Here is a 21,647-nt window from a genome sequence, read left to right as displayed (position 1 = left end):
AAAAGGTCAGAATTTTTTTTTTTAAAGATGTACAACACAAAAGATAAAGCAACCATGTTTTTATTGACCAAATTCTAAGGCCTTAGAAATACTGGTCATTCCTTTTGTGCCTGTTTGAGAATGGTTTATCTTTTAGCAACCATGAACTGTCAGCAGTTTCCAGTTCTACTGATTCATGCTTCTCTCTGCTTTAACTCACACTTTCTCCTCTGCTTGGAATTTCCATTTCTTTTTCCGTCTTCCTTCTCTTCTAATTGCATAACTTTTCCTCAAGTTTTCTAATAGTCTTCAATTTTTCCTGAAAGCCAATGTTAGCCGTACTAGCACAGGTTAGAAGCTTCTCTTCAGGGCTCCTCTAATACTTATGTAAAATTACCACTGGCTGTTGCATCATGCTCTTTTATAACAGTGTTTATGTTAGCCAATCATCTTAAAATAAAGTCTGTTGGTATGCCTTTGAATAACATTGCTCAGAATAGATGCTAGTTTATCATAGGCATTTGGTAAATATTATATGGATTTTATTGGCTTGAGTCAGTATGTAGAATCTGTTAAAGCTGCAATACAAGTTGAAAATATTAATAGATTCAATGAGTATCTGAAAAATACATAGATGAATGACATAATGGCTTATAAAAAATTGAATAAATTAACACAGATGCATTTAAATATTTTCATCAAGAACAGTGCCCTCCAGGCAAATGTCCCTGCCATCAGGTGTGTCTGAAACCAACACACATAGTTTAATTGGGTAAACTATGGGTGTTTTCTCATTCTGGTATTTATTAAGTCTGGTGTATACTTGTGCTCCTTTATTTTCTCTCTATTAATTTCTCATTCATTAGCAAGAACCAGTAATAATCAAACAGAAGTACCTAGGGTTAAATAACCCCACTGATTCTTTATATAAAACAAACATTAGCTTTGATAATAATCTATCGTATCAGAAATTATTCTTACTCTTACAACTTTCCATCCCTCCATAATTTGAAATATAAATTGTGTTTGACAAAACATGAAACTTAAAGTGACTTACGACTCAAAGGATTTTCACTATTAGTATGAATTTGCATAGCAAACCTCAGGTCTCTTTCTTATTTATAAAAATTCTTTCTGAAACATCTTCCATTTAATTGGTGTTGAAAACAATTCAATTTATATCACCTTCAATCCAATTAGTATATATTTATTGATTAAGGCAAAAACAACCACGATGTGATTCTGCCTCTATCTAATGTTCAACCTAGAGGAAAAGACATTTATTTACTGACATAATCTTTTTACTCCTAAAAAAAGGATCTTTAAAAAGATTTATTTATTTTAGAGAGAGTATATGCACCAGCAGGGGGAGGGGCAGAGGAAGAAGGAGAAAGAGAAAATCCTCAACTAGACTCCCCGCTGAATGGGGCTAGATCCCATTACCCTGAGATCATGACCTGAACCTAAATCAAGTCAGAGGCCCAACCAACTGAACCACTGGGGTGCCCCTAAAAAAAGATTTGAAGTACATCATCCCTTCATGATAAAAAAAAAAACCTCAAAAAACAAAACAAAACAAAAACCTCAACAAAGTAGGTTTAAAGGGAACATACCTCAACATAATAAAGGCCACATATGAAAAACGCACACCATGGGGTCTCTGGGTGGCTCAGTCCCTAGGGCGGCTGCCTTTGGCTCCGGTCATGATCCCAGGGTCCTGGGATGGAGTCCAGCTACTGGCTCCCAGCTCGGCGGAGGGCCTGGTTCTCCCTCTCCCTCTGCTGTTCCCTCTGCTTGTTCTCTCTCTCTCTCTCTCTCTCAGTCAAAAAATAAATGGATAAATCGTAAAGAAAGAAAGAAAGAAAAAAAGTACAGCAAATATCATCCTCAAATGGGAAAAACTGAGTTTTCCTCTATGGTCAGGAAGAAGACAGGGATGTCTATTCTCACTACTGTTTTTTAACATAGTACTAGAAGTCCTAGCCTCAGTCATCAGACAACAAAAATTAAAAGATAAATAAATAAAATAAAATTAAAAGATAAATAAATAAAATTTGCATCCAAATTGGCAAGGAAGAAGTAAAACTTCCACTGTTTTACAGATGACATGATACTCCATATAGAAAACCTAAAAGACTTTACCAAAAAAAACCTCTTAAAATTGATAAATTTGTGGTGCCTGGGTGGTTAGAGAATTTAAGGAATCAATCCCATTTACAATTGCACCAAAAACAATAAGATACCTCGGGCAAAAACCTAACCAATGAGGTGAAAGGCCTATACCCTGAAAACTATGAAATTCTGATGAAAGAAACTAAAGAAAGCACAAACAAATGGAAAGATATTCCATGCTCATGGATTGGAAGAACAAGTATTGTTAAAATGTTTATACCACCCACAGCAATCTATACATTTAATACAATCCTTATCAAAATACCAACAGCACTTTTCACAGAGCTAAAACAAATAATCCTAAAAGTTGTGTGGAACCAGAAAAGATCCAGAATAACCAAAGTAATCTTGAAAAAGAAAAGCAAAGCTGGAGGCATCACAATTTTAGACTTCAAGTTAAAATACAAAGCTGTAGTGATAAAAACAGTACAGTGCTGGCACAAAAATAGACACAGAGATCAATAGAACAAAAAAGCAAACCAAGAAATGAACCCACAACTCTATGGTCAATTAATCTTTGACAAAGCAGGAAAGAATATCCAACAGGAAAAAGACAGTCTCTTCAACAAATGCTGTCGGGAAAACTGGACAGCCACATGCAAAAGAATGAAACTGGGCCATTTTCTTATATCAAACAGAAAAATAAATTCAAAATGGATTAAAGACCTAAATGTGAGAACTGAAACCATAAAAAGTCATATAGGAAAACATAGGCAGTAACTTCTTTGACATCTGCTATAGCAACTTCTTTCTAGATATATCTCCAGAGATAAGGGTAATAACAAAACCAAAAATTAACAATTGGAATGTCATCAAAATAAAAATCTTCTGCACAGAGAAGGAAACAATCAACAAAACTAAAAGGCAGCTCCAGAATGGAAGAAGATATTCATAAAGGACATATCTGATAAAGGGCTAGTATTAAAAATCTATAATGAACTTACCAAACTCAACATCCAAAACCAAATAATCCAGTGAAGAAATGAACAGAAGACATAAATAGACATTTTCCCAAAGAAAACATACAATGGCTAACAAGCATGAAAAGATGCTCAACATCACTGATCATCAGGGAAATATAAATCAAAACTACAATGAGATATCACTTCACATGTCAGAATGGCTAAAACAACACAGAAAACAACAGGTGTTGGTGAGGATGTTGAGAAAGAGGAACCCTCTTGCACTGTTGGCAGGAATGCAAACTGGCACAGCCATTCTGGAAAACATTATGGAAAGCTGAAAATAGAACTACCCTATAATCCAGGAGTTGCACTACTAGGTATATACCTAAGGAATACAAAGATACTGATTCATTAAGGGATACATGCACCCCAAGGTTTATAGCTGCAGTATCTATAATAGCCAAATTATGGAAACAGCCCAAGTGTCCATCAACGGATGAATGGATGCAGAAGTTTCATATATATATATATATATAACTCAGCCATAAGGAGAATGAAATCTAGCCATTTGCAATGTTATGGATGGAGCTACAGAGTACTGTGCTAAGTGAAATAAGTCAGACAGAGAAAGACAAATACCATATGATTTTATTCATTTTCGGAATTTAAGAAACAAAACAAATGAACATGGGGGAATAAAAAAAGAGAGAAGCAAACCAAGAAACACACTTCACTACAGATAACAAACTGATGGCTACCAGAGAGGAAGTGGGTGGGGAAATGGGTGAAATAGGTGATGGAGAATTAAGGAGGGCACTTTTTGTGAAGAGCACTGGGTATTGTGTGGAAGTGCTGAATCATTATATTGTACATCTAAAACTAATATTACACTGTATGTTAGCTAACTGGAATTTAAATAAAAACAAAACAAAAAAAAAAGGATTTGAGAGAAGGGCAAGGGAGGTGAGAAGGAGGGAGGAATGGGGGCCCCCACTGTCTGAAGAGGGTCAGGGGTGTACCAATGGCTGGCTTGGCCGGAGGGGAGTTCCCCGAAGAAGGCTGCTCCAGCCTAAGTCCCCATCCGCAGTCTTCCCCAATCTAGCGGATTCAGTGCCCAGAAGTTGTTATGGATGACATTTTCACCCAGTGGTGGGAGGGCAACGTGGTGGCCATTCACCTGTGGCTGGACAACACGGAAAACAGCCTCAACCAGGAGATGATCATGGCTTCTTCCCCTTGCCCTGGGCCTGCCAAGAGGGCTATTGTGCTGTGGTTGAGATGCTGATCATGTGGGGAACATGAATCAATGTGATGAACCATGGTGATGACACCCCCTAGCACCTGGCAGCCAGTCACAGACACCGTGATATTGTGCAGAAGCTGCAGCAGTATAAAGCTGACATCAATGCAATGAATGAACATGGAAATGTGCCCCTGCATTATGCCCGTTTTTGGGCCAACATCGGGTTTGCAGAGGACCTGGTGGCTAATGGGGCCCTTGTCAGCATTTATAACAAGTATGGAGAGATGTCCAAGGACAAAGCCAAGGACCTCTGAAGGATCTCCTCTGAGAGCAGGCAGAGAAGATGGGCCACACTTTAACCATATTCCATACAAGGACACATTTTGGAAGAGAACCACCCGCACTTGGCCCCAAAATGGGACTCTGCACAAACATGCTGGCACTGACTTCAAACAGCTCAACTTTCTGGCAAAATTCAATGACTATCACTCTGGAGAGCTATGCAAGGGCTGTTGACAGGTCAATGACATTGTCATGAAGATGCTAAAGGTTTGAAACTGGAGTACAAGGAAGAGCAGGGACTTCAATGAGGAATGTCCCCATCTCAGGATTTTCTCGCATCTAAATGTTCTCCCTGTGCTAGGTGCCTGTCAGTCTCCACCTTCTCCTCACCACAGCCTCACACACAGGATCCCTGTACAATGTATTACATGAAGGCAGCAATTCTCTTGTGGACCAGAGCCAGGCTGTAGAGTTTACATTGGACATGGCAAGGGGCATGGCCTTCCTACACACATTAGAGCCCCTCATCCCACAACATGCACTCAATAGCCATAGTGTAATGACTGATGAGGACATGACTGACCTAATCAACATGGCCAATGTCAAGTTCTCCTTGCAATTTTCTGGGTGCATGTATGCACCTGCCTAGATGGCCTCTGAGTTCTGCAGAATCCTGAAGATACAAACAGATGCTCGGCAGGCATGTGGAGTTTTGCAGTGCTTCTGTGGGAAATGGTGACATGGGAGGTACCCTTGGCTGACCTCTCCAACATGGAGATTCAAATGCAGGTGGCATTGGAGGACCTTCGGCCTACCATCCCACTAGGCATTCCTCGCATGTATGTAAGCTTGTGAAGATCTGCATAAATGAAGACCCACTAAGTAGTCCAAGTTTGACATGATTGTGCCTATCCTGGAGAAGATGCAGGACAAGTAGAGCTGGAAAGCTCTCACCTAAAGTCCAGAGGCATAAGGATGCAGTTAGAAGAGTATGTCTCCCCAAAGCAGCAGGCTTCTGTCATGGTACTAGTCCAGGCATGGGGCCCATCTCCTTCCCCCATCGCTACCACTGCAGCCCCCAAAGGGGCTAGGTTCAGATCTTTGTCACTTGCCACACGGTATCTCCCAGCATGGGAGGGACCAGCTTGCCTGTCATAATAAAGATTATTATGGAAAAAAAAGAAAAAGGGATTTGAAGTGGTCCTCAGTGAAAGACATCTGTACAGAAAAAAGAAATAAGAATTAAAAGTTTCAAGGCAAATGGGAGACCAAAAAAAGGGTGATTAAATATGATGCAAAAGGAGAATGAAATAATACCATAACATACTAGGTGCTGTTGAAACACAGAACAGGGAACATTTCCTTCAAGATAAGAAAAGATGGGCGCCTGGGTGGCTCAGTGGGTTAAGCCGCTGCCTTCGGCTCAGGTCATGATCTCGGGGTCCTGGGATCGAGTCCCACATCGGGCTCTCTGCTCAGCAGGGAGCCTGCTTCTCTCTCTCTCTCTCTCTCTCTGCCTGCCTCTCCGTCTACTTGTGATCTCTCTCTGTCAAATAAATAAATAAAATCTTTAAAAAAAAAAAAAGAAAAGATGAGGGAAGATTTCTTAGAATAGGTGGGATTTGAATTTGAATTTGATGGACAAGAAATGAATATAAATTAATAAAGACATATCAGGTCAAGGGAAAAGCTACAAAATCACAAAATTTTTGCAGAATGAGTATTTTTGTGATGTTAGTGTATGTGGGAGGGATGTTGGTAAAGACAAAGCTAAGAGAGACAGAATGGAATCACATATTGGAAAATCTTGGGCTACATGTTAAGCAATTTAGGGAAAAGGAGAAATGGGAAAATTTTGAGAAGGGTATGACATGAGAATTTAGGCAGCTTTAAAGCAAAAGGAACTGGATGAGGAAAGAACAATTACATAATTACTGTAACAATACAGGTAAGAAAAGATGGCAATCAGAACTAGGTCAGCGGCGATATTCTTTAAGAATAGGAGCTGCTTTTTTAATATATATATTTCCTAGACCTAACAAACAACCTTGCATAAAATTACTGCTTAAAGATGATTTATTGATAGAAAGGATATAATTGTAAGGAATTCATTCCTATCCCAGTGCATGATAGAACTCACCTCATGATGTTATGAATTAACTTTTAATCTCTTCATATTTTTAGGAATAAGGATTGATTCTTGGAAAATATGAATATGTTAACTTGTATACATTAAAAGAATTGGGTTACCAGTAAGAATTTGAATAAAAAATTTAGATTGTTGGGCGCCTGGGTGGCTCAGTGGGTTAAAGCCTCTGCCTTCGGTTCAGGTCATGATCCCAGGGTCCTGGGATCAAGGCCCGCATTGGGCTCTCTGCTCCGCGGGGAGCCTGCTTCCTCCCCTCTCTCTCTGCCTGACTCTCTGCCTACCTGTGATCTCTGTCTGTTAAATAAATAAATAAAATCTTTAAAAAAAAATTTAGATTGTTAACTCAAAAAGCTAAAAGTATCATAGAGAAGTAATTTAGTCTAGTTACTTGACTTTTAGAAAGACAAATTATCCAAAGGAATAATGTCGATAATAAAAAATATTTCAATAAATGAAGATTATTGGCCTCATTTCTTGCTTAATAAAAGAAATGTAGGAATCACATTATTGAATAATTGACTGTAAAAAATTTTTTCTGAGTAAATCGTATAATCCTATTTCCTTTTCTAGTTTCCTTTTATCAATTTTTCCCTATTCTATATATTATTAAACAAACAAACTTTGTGGTCCAGAGTACCCACGTATTTATTTTGAGCTCCATTCTCAAGGCTGAATTATCTCACTGTTAGATGTTTGAATTGCAAGATTATCCTTTGGAATTCCAAAACCTACCTTGGAGAAGCCATCCAGACCTTGCCTCATGGATTGGATGATTTCTTTTATCTGCCTCCTTACAGCCAATATCTCCCATTTGTCCATTGTAGATAACAGCAAGTGGGATTTTAGTTTGGATATTGGTGAATAGGAGCTGTCACAAAGAATTTAAACAGTTCAGCACTCCTGAAATGTAGTATTTCTCTCTCTTCCTATTCTTATTATCTGTACTTCCCAATTCACACACTGGCAAATGGAGCCCAAATGTGAAGTAGGTTGTCTCTGTTTCCTATGAGGCATAGAAACTGCAGGAATATCATGTACAATCCTTCTATCGCTCTCAGCATAATCTCTTCAACAAGAACTCCCAAGAGCTTATTGTTTAAGAAAACTATGTAACTCTATGTTTATTTATTTTCATCTTTTTATTATCTCTCCTAATTTCATTTTTCTTTCTGATTTTTCTCAAGGCTGTGGCTTTAAATTATTAAGCTTCTGCTACAAGAAGCTCTTTAGAATAAAGATCAAAGGCAAATATGAAGAAGCCTAACACTGAACTGTCTCTTCAGTAGGGAACACAATGTGTTGTAACAGTAACATCATATATATGGAAATAATTAATTACATTTAAAATGAGAAGTGGAAATCCCTTGTCTATGAAAAACTGAACTTGCATATTAAGTTCCTAGGAGGCTCATGGAGATTATTAATCAAAGCAATGTGTTTCCATCATTCTTTAAAAAATAAACAGAACTCTTAAGCTGAAGTATTCTTCTAAAAAAATAAGGCTCAATTGCTTTGTCATCATTATCTGAAAGCCACCATTAATATCTAGGTTTGTTTGGAATAAAAGATGAATGTTGCATTTTTTTGAGAAACATAGTTTCTCAATGAAAGGTCCTTTGGAACTCCAGAAGTTAAGGCTGACTCTAGTAGTTCTGCAACAGATCTGTTTGTCCTAAAGAAAGCTGTAGCCACAGAGAGAGGCGGACATCCCTCTCATTTTTAAACTCCAGCACCACTGGGTGCCTGGGTGGCTCAGTGGGTTAAGCCTCTGCCTTCAGTTTAGGCCATGATCTTGGGGTCCTGGGATTGAGTTCTGCTTTGGGCTCTCTGCTCAGTGGGGAGCCTGTTTCCCCCTGTCTTTCTGCCTGCCTCTCTGCCCGCTTGTGACCTGTCAAATATATAAATAAAATCTTAAAAAAAAATTAAAAAAATTAACTCCAACATTATGAAATTATAAAAGACCAAAAGTAATTTTACATTCAAGAACTTGATATAAAGACATACTCAAGAATACATGTAGTATATTTTATTTTGAACTATAATTATAAAAGGATAAAGAGTTCATATACTGGGTATGTCAGTGTTACCTATTTTCTCCTGGTTTCTTTCAAGGGATTCATAAACAAGAACAAGACCAAGTGGTCTCTCAAAATGGAGATTTTATATTCATCTATGGAGAATTGAAAGCAACAGGAATTTTAATCCAGGAAATAGCTTAATATTATGGCAAGTGTTGCCAAATGCAAGGGATAATGCTACCAAGTTCCTCATTGTCTGGTTTTCTCCCTTATCTAATTAAATACCAGTCAGATTTTGGGAAAAATAATTCTCAAAATACAGTGGCCCTCTGTCTTGCTACATTTCCTTTTTGGATTGAATTTTCCTCTGTATTTAATTACAAATAGGACTGTTTAAATTATTACATCTCAGGGAAAAACTAATAAGATGTGTTTGTTCAATTGGACTGAAAATTACTTTGAAATGTTCAGGAAATAGAACAATAAAATCCGTTTTCAATCTAATCAAAGTAAAATAAACATCACCTAATATAGACTATAGAAAAACGTATTTATTCAAAGATTGCAAAAAAGAAACATTTATTTAAAATTACTTTGCCATGATTATTTGAGAGCCACTATTAATGTTTAAGTTTATTTTGGATAAAAGATAAATGCTACATAATTTCTGGAAAGTGCATTTTCCAAAAGACCTTTTTGGGACACTTTCATGATAGATTTTTATTGACTTTATTTTTATTTGCTTATAGATGTGTATATATATATGTATTTGGAGATTTATATGTATATATGTATATTTGTATACATATATATATACATATATATGTACATATATAGGTATATTTTTTATTTGCTTATATGCATATATGTGTGTATATATGACTCATATATGAAAGAAATAAAGCCCATTTGTGCTCACAAAGATTACAAAAATGTTCTGATAGGTATAGATGAATATATTTACTGATAAAAGGAATTTCATTAAAATCTATGATTTATCTATGATTTATGACAAATGCATAATAGATTAACAGATAACAAACTCAATGCTCTTAATATTTATAGTTTGGTGTTTTAAAAATTTCACCAGAGGAAGAATTTCATATACATCAGTTTAAGTTAATTGGCATTCTCCTCTGTGTTACTACAGTGTCCTTACGTTCAAATTTTGCTTTTAATTTCACTTAAGTCCCCATTTGCAATACTTCAAATGTTTTCTCCTAACTTTCTGTTATCTTTTCCATGAAAGCTATGGATATTACTAAGTAATATTGACATTTGTGGACTTTGTTAGACTATTTGTTTATATTCATATTTATATGTTTAGATACCTTTCAAATAATTTTCACATTGGTTGTTTTAGAGTTTCCCAAATGCCAAACCTAATCTCGTGGAATAGAACATATTTTAGTTTGGCCTTCTGTCCTTAGCCCATTTCTATTTTCCTCAAAATTACAGTGATACCAGTATTTTAATCCTTCTTGACTTCTGAAGGATGTTCTAGCTCTCATACTTTCTCATTCACCCACTGCCTCTCCTGGCCTTTCTTCTGCCTTTAAAATTGCACAAATCTCGATTCAGATTAAAAATGCCTTTGATTTAAAGATAGTTTCTGCTGTGTTTTTCTCTTTTCTTAGTATCTCCAACTTCTAGGAAGAATAATCTACAAACTGAGATATCCTTTACTTATACCATTCCCTCTAATGTTAATCTCTAATGTTAATTTTGTGCATATAACTGTGTCCAAATTGCTTTTCTCACCAATTTTAGAGTTTTTGTCTCAATTTTCACTTTTTTAAGTTCTCTGACTTAGGCAACAATATGCTCTCATGGTTCTCTTCCAATTCCTGTGAAGAGAAACTTCTACTTTGTTTTTCTTACTTTCTCCAATATTAAATGTAAACTGATATTTGATACTCTACAAAGGTTAATCTTTAGACCTATACCTTTTATAAATTTTCTGCTTTAGATAATTCAATCATTATCATGGAATTAATATGTATTTTTAGCTCTCAAATTTCTTTTGCAATGTGGCCAGTGTTTCATCTGCCAAAATTATCATCGTTTGTGATATATTTCTTTATTTAGGAAATCCAAGATTATTAAGTTAAGAAATCCATGTAAAACAAAGAGAAAATTCGGTGAGATGCGTACTAACAAGAATGATGGGTCATTTACAATAGTGACAACAGACTTTTCAGAAAAAAAAATACAAAGCTAAATGTCATCTTCACTTCTATATCAAAATAAATTCCAGATAGATAAAGGATTTGAATGTAAAAATGAATCCAAGATTTCTAAAAGCAAAAGCTGGATAAGTTTATTTGTGATTTTAGTAAACAAACTCAGAAGAATGACAAGATATATGGTAAATAAAGCACCATTTGTCTTATAAAAAGCATACAAGGAGATATGAAAATCAGTGTTTTACAGGTAATAAGAAAATCAAAAGGAACCAAGCATATGTATAGTCAGTATACCGGAAGAGAAATAGCAACACAAATGATAAATGAATACATATGAAAAAATGTTCAACTCACAACTAAATAAATGAGATACTATTTTTTTTAAATCAATCATAAGTAATACCTAGTCCTGACAAAGTTGTGTATGTGCTATGGAGGGAGAAATCTGGGAGAGTAATTTAAAGGTACCTGTAAAAATTTTAAATGTGCATCATATTGATACAATAGTTGCACTATTAGGTGCTTAACTATAAATATATATACAAACATATATCAAGATAATCTATAAAGGTTGAAATAGCAAAAAGATGCATAAATTTTCACCAAAAGAGCATCAGTGAAAGTATCTGTTACATATGTATGATAATATTTAATGTAAATAAAGTGCATTTTCTAATATAAAAAGTACTCAAATATATTATTAGATTAACAAACAAGATATAGAATCACATGTATTAGTTTGAGTCATAAAATTGCTGGTCAATATTTAGCACTTTTATATGGCTCAAATTAATATATACTTCTATGTGTAATAAAATGTAAGATAACAAAAAATTCTTAAAATGGTTATCGTTGGAAGAGAAAATATGTGCAGGTTTGGGATGGGGGGTTTTACTTATTTTTTAATTTTCTAATTTTATGGATTTTTTACTTTCATTTTAACAAATCTGTATGGATTGCCTGAGTTATGAGTTTATGAGTAATTTTGTTGTTCTCCTTTATAACTTTCTTTGTATATATGTTTGTAGTATTAAGTATTATTTTAAAAATAATTTTTGCTACTAGAAAACTATCATGGCCACTGGAATTACAAACCATGTATTCTGTAGAATATTCATGTCGAATACCGACTCTTCTACAAAAAGATTTGTTAGCAAGCTTTACTAGTGCATTTAAATATCATTTTATTGTCATTAAACATATTTAAAAGAAATTCATGTACAAATGGAATGCCCATTAAAATAAGTATTTTCTAGCTTGTTTAATATATATATATTTTTTTTTATTTGACAGATCACAAGTAGGCAGAAAGGCAGGCAGAGAGAGAGAGGAGGAAGCAGGCTCCCCTCTGAGCAGAGAGCCCGATGTGGGGCTCGATCCCAAGACCCTGAGATCATGACCTGGGCCGAAGGCAGAGGCTTTAACCCACTGAGCCACCCAGGTGCCCCTAGCTTGTTTATTTTTAAACCCTTTAATTATCTGGTTTATTGGGAAAGAAATAGCTTTATTAAAAAGTAAATATTAAAATATCTATTAAAATTACAGATGAATTTGAATTGATGTATTAATACAAAAGAATTTTCTACTACATGATAGTTTTAAAAAGGATATGGGATATGGAGAGAATGCATTATTCATATCAGGGAAGTATAACTCCATATCATCTGTTTAGCTAAACACTCAATTATAAATACTTGAAAATTAACTACCACTATCCCTACTTAACACATAATTACTATACAAATGTATAAAATCTATTAATGCTATTATCAATATATCAGAATTGATACAAATCAATAATTTTGTATGTTTTGGCTAAAGATGAATTAAGGCATGGTGACAATCTGCCTAAAGCAACAGAATATATATTTTTTTAAATTAGTTTCTCACTCCAGCGCCAAATCATTTCTTTGCAATTAAACAGGTACATGGTTCGTTTTTTTTTTTTTTTTAAGTCATTTTTTTGGAAAGAATTTATTTATTTATTTGACAGACAGACATCACAAGTAGACGGAGAGGCAGGCAGAGAGAGAGGGGGAAGCAGGCTCCCTGCTGAGCAGAGATCCCAATGCGGGGCTCGATCCCAGGACCCTGAGATCATGACCTGAGCCGAAAGCAGAGGCTTTAAGCCACTGAGCCACCCAGGCGCCCCGCAACCGAATATTTTTATAAATACATCTTAATTGGTAGCCTTTCTATCCAGAGTTTTACTTAACAAGTCATATAGAAGAGAGCTGATTGGGATGCCTGGGTGGCTCAGTTGGTTAAATGTCTGCCTTCAGCTCAGGTTGTGATCACAGTGTTCTGGGATTGAGTCCTGCATTGGGCTCTTTGCTCAGTGGGGAGCCTGTTTCTCCCTCTGCCTGCTGCTCCCCTTCCTTGTGTTCTCTCTTGCTCTCTTAAACAAACAAACAAACAAACAAACAAACAAATAGAAAAGAGCTGGTGAATTATAAAAACTTCTCATTTTTGGTCAGAAAGAGGTTCTATATTAGTTGGATCACATCTGTTAGGGTCTGAATTATGTCTTCCAAAATTCAAATGTAGAAATCCTAACTGCGAATATGAGAAGCACACTCAGACACAATAGCAAACACTCCAAGTGATGGATACACTGAAGTATGACTTTTATCTTGGTAATTTTATTTACCATTTTTAAGTTAATGAAGTAACTGGTCCTTTTAAAGTTAAGCAGACACTATGTCCTTAAAGGTATACATAACATTCTCTAACCCCTTTTATAACCAACTGTAATTATACAAAATATAGGAAATTCTTATAAGATTCTCAGAAGTAATAACCATAGTCTCCTTCATGTGGATTCAGCATTTTTTCCTGAGCTCTTCTGTCGTTGTGTTGGAGTATTAAGATATGTATACATGCACTTGGGGGAAAAAAAGGACTGTTATATGCAAAGACAGAAAATTGAATATACTCTAATTATCTTCCTATTCCTTTCCAAGAACACTATATCTGATGGTTCATCGCTTCTGAGACACCCAAGGGTAAAAGCACCAGATACTTTAAAAGAGCTGTGGTATATTCTCCAGGCACCAAAAGGATTTATTACATGCAAATTTCCATTAGTGCTAATGGAGTTATTATAGGTGATTCATACTTTAAAGATAAAAAGCAGAAAGATGGTTTCATTTTGTCCACTTTGAGTAAATCTCTCCTTTTGTCTTGCAAAATTCATGGGAAAAGATAAGAAATAAACATCAACAACCCAAATATAAAAAAAAATACTATATGTTAAATGGTGCTCTTTATGGTTGATCAATTTCAAATGCTAATGTTTAGATTCTCAACATATGCCACTGGCACTCCTTTCTCATTTATCCCAGTGTGTAATTAGGCAATGAAGACCAATTTTAATGAGGTTGGTATGTTGCCATTACTAGTCATAAATATATGACAAAGCCATATAAAAAGGAGTTTTTCATTGTTACTTTAATTTCAAGTATAATTAAAAGCAGATTATTAACTAGCAATCATATTTTTTGCAATCATATTTACTGGAAACATTCAACATACTAAACTAGATTGAGATAAGAGCTTTCATCTCTTTGAGAAACATGTGATAAGGTAGAAAAACAATGTAAGTAGACATGAATGTAGCTGTTCTTACCTTCCCCCGCCCCGTATTGCCTGCTATCCAATGGCCCTCCCCTTTAAGTCAGGTAAGATCTCTTAAGCTTCACCTTAATGCTGAAATTCTGTGGCTTTATAATGAAATAACCCTGAAGATTGAGTCTGAAATGCTAGAAAATCTATTGCACATAGATTTTTTTCATTTTATTTTATTTTATTTTATTTCTTTTCAGTGTTCCAGAATTCATTGTTTATGCACCACACCCAGTGCTCCATGCAATACATGCCCTCCTTAATACCCACTGGCAGGCTCACCCAACCCCCCACCATCCTCCCCTCCAAAACCTTCAGTTTGTTTCTCAGAGTCCACAGTCTCTCATGCTTTGTCTCCCCCTCCAATTTCCCCCATCTCACTTTTCATTTCCTTCTCTGCATGTCCTCTGTGTTATTCCTTATGCTCCACAAGTAAGTGAAACCATATGATACTTGACTCTCTCTGCTTGACTTATTTCACTCAATGTAATCTCCTCCAGTCCCATCCATGTTGATACAAAAGTTCAGTATTCACCCTTTCTGATAGAGGCACAATACTCCATTGTATATTCAACGGACGAATGGATAAAGAAGATACGGTCCACCATATCTTGAAAGAAGTTGCTGTAGCCAATGTCAAAGAGGTTACTGCCTATGTTCTCCTCTAGGATTTTGATAGATTCCTGCCTCACGTTGAGGTCTTTTATCCATTTCGAGTTTATCTTTGTGTATGGTGTAAGAGAACGGTCAAGTTTCATTCTTCTACACATAGCTGTCCAATTTCCCAGCACCATTTATTGAAGAGACTGTCTTTTTTTTCCCACTGTATATTTTTTTCCTGCTTTGTTGAAGATTATTTGACCATAGAGTTGAGGGTCTGTATCTGGGCTCTCTACTCTGTTCCACTGGTCTATGTGTCTGTTTTTGTGTCAGTACAATGCTGTCTTAGTGATCACAGCTCTGTAGTAAAGCTTGAAATCAGGCAGCGTGATGCTCCCAGATTTGTTTTTCTTTTTCAACATTTCCTTAGCAGTTCGGCGTCTTTTCTCATTCCATACAAATTTTAGGATTGTTTGTTCCAGCACTTTGAAAAATGCTGATGGAATTTTGATTGGGATGGTACTGAAAGCATAGATGGCTCTAAGCAGTATAGACATTTTAACAATGTTTATTCTTCCAATCCATGAGCATGGAATGGTCTTCCATCTTTTTGTGTCTTCTTCAGTTTCTTTCACAAGTGTTCTGTAGTTCTTTGAGTTCAGATCCTTTATCTCTTTGGTTAGGCTTATTCCCAGGTATCTTATGATTCTTGGGGCTATAGTAAATGGAATCTATTCTTTATTTTCCCTTTCTATATTTTCAATGTTAGTGTATAAGAGGGCAACTGATTTCTGTACATAGATTTACTTTTAATCAGTTTAAACATGTATCCTCTGGATTACGCTTACGGATTCTGATGACTCATCCCATTCTAGTTTGTTTTTTTTTTTAATTTTTTCTCACACATACTAGGCTACATTCTCTATTATTTTATTATGTGATCTCACAGAATGGAACTCATTCCCATTTATGTTGTTTCAGTGAATATTTCAATCTCAGGAATAAACAAATCTCTGGGATTTTTGCTCATATAATGGCATAATGCCAGGTTTACAGTTTTGCTGAGGAGCTTACACATGGCCTTTGTCTTTGTGCAAATGAGCAGAGAAGCTTTTCAGAAAACCAATCATTTTCACAGACTGCAACTTCCAATATTTCATAACAAATCTTAAGTAATGGTTCAAAATGCATGCATATTGATCATTCAGCATATTTATGAATTATTTGTAGAGATTCAAGAATTTTGCAATTGATGCATATTTTCTCTTGGACAAACTGAACTAAAGTAATTCATTCATTATATCTTAATGGGAATATTAAAAATCTTTCTAACTAGTCTTCCTCTTTTTGTTCTCATGCATCCTATCAATCTTCTCCATTCGCAGCAGCCAGAGACCATTCCACTTTGAAATGCTATGATGATCATATCACTGCCTATTTAAAGTCTATTAACAGAGTCCCAATTTACACAGTAAAATCTAATCTGCCTGGGAGAAGCCTAATATCCCCTGAGTGATCTGACTCCTGACTCGGTGTCCAGCTTCTTCTCAGGCCACTCTTTTTCTGTTTAACCACACTTCAGCACCTGGAGCTCTATTTGAATCAAGAAAAGAAAAAATGCTTTCTCTTTAGGGTCCTTGTATTATTCTTTCTGCTAGAAATTTTCTTTTCCTGGTTCTTCACTCAGCTGGCCCCTTTTAATCTAAAATATAACTCCCTTCAGCAGTCATTGCCTAAACTTGTATCTGTGAAAAACTGTCTCTATTATTCTCTATCATAGCAATTTATTCTTTTCCTTTCTAATTTTACTTCCTTCTAGATTTCTTTTCTTTGTGCATTAAGTGATGCCCCCCTTATTGTCTACTGAACTCCCTAGAGTATAAATTTCATAAGGAAAAGGATCTGTCTAGTTCAACATTGCATCACCCCTGGGCTTAGCACAGGGTAAGTGCCCTCTGGATATTTGTTATTCTATAAAATAAAAACAATAATATGAGGCTTGGGCAATAAAAATAAATGGAAATGGATTATCTAATAGAAAAAAATAATGGAATCTGGAATATATCATATCAAACCAATATGTTCAATATCAAGATAAAAATTCCTAGCAGATTATTAAATGAATGATTTGTTAAAGAATACAAAAGTAATACTGAACCACCATCCCCACAAAAAGGAATCATGTAAAAATTAAATTGACTTACTCTATCATGATTGGGTCTTTATACTAATAGATGAATTTGACTGCTCTATAAACAGTATGTTGTTATTTTAATTTACATTCAGCAAAATTCTCAATGTATTGTGGATAAGGTGGAGTAATAGACACCAGATTATAAGCATATGACTAATGGTTATTTGAGTAATTGTCTCAAAAAAAATGAGTATTTATTAATTTAAATGTTGTCAACCTGGAGAAACTGCTCTAAGGTTATGCCATAGGATTCCATATTAGCTTTATTCTACTTAACTTTTTAAAAAGTCAAGGTAGGGGGCGCCTGGGTGGCTCAGTGGGTTGGGCCGCTGCCTTCGGCTCAGGTCATGATCTCAGGGTCCTGGGATCGAGGCCCGCATCGGGCTCTCTGCTCAGCGGGGAGCCTGCTTCCCTCTCTCTCTCTCTCTCTGCCTGCTTCTCCGTCTACTTGTGATCTCTCTCTGTCAAATAAATAAATAAAATCTTAAAAAAAAAAAAAAGTCAAGGTAGGGGTGCCTGGGTGGCTCAGTGGTTTAAGCCGCTGCCTTCGGCTTGGGTCATGATCTCAGGGTCCTGGGATCGAGTCCCACATCGGGCTCTCTGCTCAGCAGGGAGCCTGCTTCCCTCCCTCTCTCTGCCTGCCTCCCTGTCTACTTGTGATCTCTCTCTGTCATAAATAAATAAAATCTTTAAAAAAAATAAAAAAAAATAAAAAGTCAAGATATTTCTAAAGATATATAAAGCATTCAGTCAATGTTACAAAGCAGGAGGGATTGTTAAAATATCTGACGACAGGATCAGAATAAAAGTATGTGAAATTAGGCTAGAATATTAAGCTAAAACAAGGCAGATAAGGTTTATTAAGAATAAATATAGGGGCTTCTGGGTGGCTGAGTAGGTTAGGCATCTAGCTTCAGAACCCTGCATCAGGTTGTCTGCTCAGTGGGGAGCCTTTTTCTCCCTCTTCCTCTGCTTGCTGCCCTGCCTCTTTATGTGCACATGTGCTCTCTCTCTCTCTGTCAAATGAATAAATAAAATCTTTTCAAGAAAAATATAAAATTTTGTATTTACATTTTCAATTTAAAAACAAAGGTATTAGTTTTTTAGGAGTGACAGTAGGACCCTTCAGTGGAACTCAAGCTTAACCAAAAGTCACCCTCATGTGTGTGTGTGTGTGTGTGTGTTTAACATTTATTTATTTATTTTAGGGGGCAGGGGCAGAGGGTAAGAATCTTCAAGCAGACTCCCCATTGAGCATGGAGGCTGAGGTTGGGTTTGAGCCTGACACTGGGCTGGACCCCATGACCCATGAGATCATGACCTGAGCTAAAACCAAGAGCCCCACCCTTAACCAACTGAGGCACCCAGGTGCCCCACCTTCTTGTGGTTTAAGGATGAAAGTAGAATTTGGAAAAAAAAGTTCTAGTAATAGGAACATATTATCCAGACAGAGAAAAAGATTAGTTCCATTCTAATATTCACTGGTCCAATACTTAAGGTATAGTAAATCTAATTCTGGGGCCCACGTTTTGAATATGAAATTAAGAAACAAATGCTTACCTAGTAAAAATGCCTGGAAACTGTTATTTAAGCAAAAGTTACATAAAACTATAAAGAGTAAGCAGGCATGTAATATAAAGATTGGAGGATTGATAATTTTTGAGTTTGTTTCTAATAGTTAATTTTCCTGATTTTATTCTAGCTAAAAAGTACTTTTTAAAATTTAAGCAAAGAAATAATATAAACAATAGTTCCACAGGGAACGGGAGTCTTGTAATGATAAAAGCTGTCAATTTTAAGCACTTAGGTGCTATGCCCTATAAAAGGTGGCTTACGTGTATTATCTTAGATCACTTACATAGACTATCTTGGGAAAATGGATTTATTGTCCTTATGTAATTAGCAAATTAAGGTACAAAAAATTAAATAATTTTTCCAAAAGTTCATATTAAGAAAGTAGAAGTATTGGAATTTGAGCTCAAATCTATTGAACCCACTAGTCCTACTCTTTCCAATATAACAGGTTATCTTTATCTGTTTATTTACATTTTTTTGTATTTTATGTCCATTATAATGATTATGAATTACTCTCATGTGGAATGTGTTTAAGCTAAAACAATAAAAATTCTGAATGCATTGAGTTATGTCGAGAACCTAGAAGTAAAAGTAGAAAATGGCTGGCTTGTAACAAGGAAATTTTTTTTTTTAAAGATTTTATTTATTTATCTGACAGAGAGAGATCACAGGTAGGCAGAGAGGCAGGCAGAGAGAGTGGAAGGGAAGCAGGCTCCCTGCTGAGCAGAGAGCCCGATGTGGGGCTCGATCCCAGGACCCTGGGATCATGACCTGAGCCGAAAGCAGAGGCTTTAACCCACTGAGCCACCCAGGCGCCCCACAAAGGAAAATTTTTGAGGAAGAAAAGTATTTTTCTCATAAAATGCTTATATTTATTCACCTCAATTTCATACATTGACTTTAGTGATAGGAGAATATTTTCTGTCTCTAAAGTAAAACAAATATGGTTTTATGTAATTGTCAGAAAACAGTTTCAACTTTAGAATACGTGACATCCTCAGAAATCCATGAAATAGTCCTCTACAACTGCTAAGTTAACAATTCACATTTGTGTTATTTTACAGATTAAAATTTTTATCATAATTTTCTCCCATTTGAAAAAAAAGAGAGAGAGAGAGAGAGAGACAGAGACAAACCAAGAAACAGACTCTTAACTATTGAGAACACACTGACCATTGTGTGTGTGTTGGGGGGGTTTGTGAAATAGGCCATGGGGATTAAAGTGCACTTGTCCTGATGAACACCAGGTGATTAAAATAAAAACTTAAAAATTTTTTTTCTCCCATTTCATTCTCACAAAATGCCTCTTCATTTTCCAGATAGCAGAGAATGAGAAAACTGGAGTGACATATTTGAGGCCACAGAGAAAGCAAGTGGTAAAATGAGAACACAGTCCAGTAGGCCCAAAATAGAAGAAGCAGGGAAGCACATGTAAAATAATACAAAATAATATCCATTATAAAAGCAGCATCATTGACAGGAATTCATCAACAGCAAGAGTATTAATGCTGAGATTCTGAGTCTAGGAGACAGTGCTCTTGTCTAATTGAATATTCTCAAAATCCTATGTGATCATGAAGTCAGAATCTGTATCATTTTTAAGACTACCTTTATTTTACTTAACTTTTTATTTTGCTTGCAGTTATAATCTAGGAGAAGAAATAGAACCTTACCATGTTTCTACCAGGAGTAAATTCTGTAACTGTCTTTTTATACATTTGGGGATTGGTTTTGTTATAGCAAAATTGAGCTAATTTATTACCAAGGTCATGGTGAAGATGCATGTTTTATAGAAGCATGGTTTAAAACTTTAAATGAGTGAATATGATTTTACATAACAAATATCCTAACAAATGCTGTTCCTTATGACAGCCTCTGGAATTAAAATCAATCAATAATACTTGACAATATACGTACCATTTTTTTTTTCAAAATTCCAGGAAAACCCTTTGCCCTGATTAACAAATGGGCTTACACAGAAATTCAAATTTATGATGCTATTATGCAAAATACATTTAAATTTAACTTAAATTTTAAGGTAACATATAAATATTTGCTAACTTCTTTCTTAACAGTTCTTCAACAGAATAAATGTCCACCTTATGGATTGTCCTCTCAAATTATCTATATCCAAAATCTATCATTCTTTTAGGGTTTTTATTAACCAATAATGAAGTTATACTACCTAGTCATGACCAAATTAAAGGACACAGAGACTATAATTTTGTCTCTCTACATCTAAAACTAACCTTGTAAATTTAATTCTAAGATATTTCTGGGATGTAACTGAGCATGAATTGGAGATAGATGTATTTGATAATAGATAAATGTCTTATCAGATCATTTTTAAGGCTTTAATATGAATGTATATGTGAAAGTATGTGAATATATAACTTCGTATAATATTTAATTATTCTATCCAGACCAATCATACCATTGTTTAGTCTGAATTGATTTCCCCTGTGTCCTCCCTGTTTTTCTCTCTATTCTCTACCAATTCTCTAAGAGTATCTTGTAAAAAAGTTAATTTTGAATAGAAAAAATATCATAAAAAATAAATGATGATTCAAAAAATCAAAATAAATTTCTCCCCTTTCGATTCTGTACTTCTCTTTAAAAGGAACTTATTTTAATGAGTGTTTAATAATTGTTATTCAGTAATGTTAATAACTATAATGAGTCTGAAGTTCATCTAAGTGGAAACCACATCATAGCATGAG

At 35.4% G+C, this 21,647-nt stretch overlaps 1 long non-coding RNA gene and 1 pseudogene across 1 annotated transcript in view; both read left to right on the top strand.

Annotated features, from left to right (window-relative positions):
* The first annotated feature begins 4,009 nt into the window (after positions 1-4,009).
* LOC125102833 (integrin-linked protein kinase-like) lies at positions 4,010-5,791 on the top strand (annotated as a pseudogene).
* Positions 5,792-7,489: 1,698 nt separating this feature from the next.
* The window catches only part of LOC125102837 (uncharacterized), a 91,597-nt gene continuing 77,439 nt past the window's right edge, over positions 7,490-21,647 (top strand). The window contains exons 1-2 of the long non-coding RNA XR_007128212.1: positions 7,490-7,600; positions 20,298-20,300. This is a non-coding gene — a long non-coding RNA (uncharacterized LOC125102837). The remainder of the gene's footprint in view (positions 7,601-20,297; positions 20,301-21,647) is intronic.

This window comes from Lutra lutra, chromosome 6, assembly GCF_902655055.1.
Source record: "Lutra lutra chromosome 6, mLutLut1.2, whole genome shotgun sequence".
Lineage (NCBI taxonomy): Eukaryota > Metazoa > Chordata > Mammalia > Carnivora > Mustelidae > Lutra > Lutra lutra.
The sequence above is the reverse complement of the archived record's forward strand: the minus strand, read 5'-3'. Positions and strand labels throughout refer to the sequence as shown.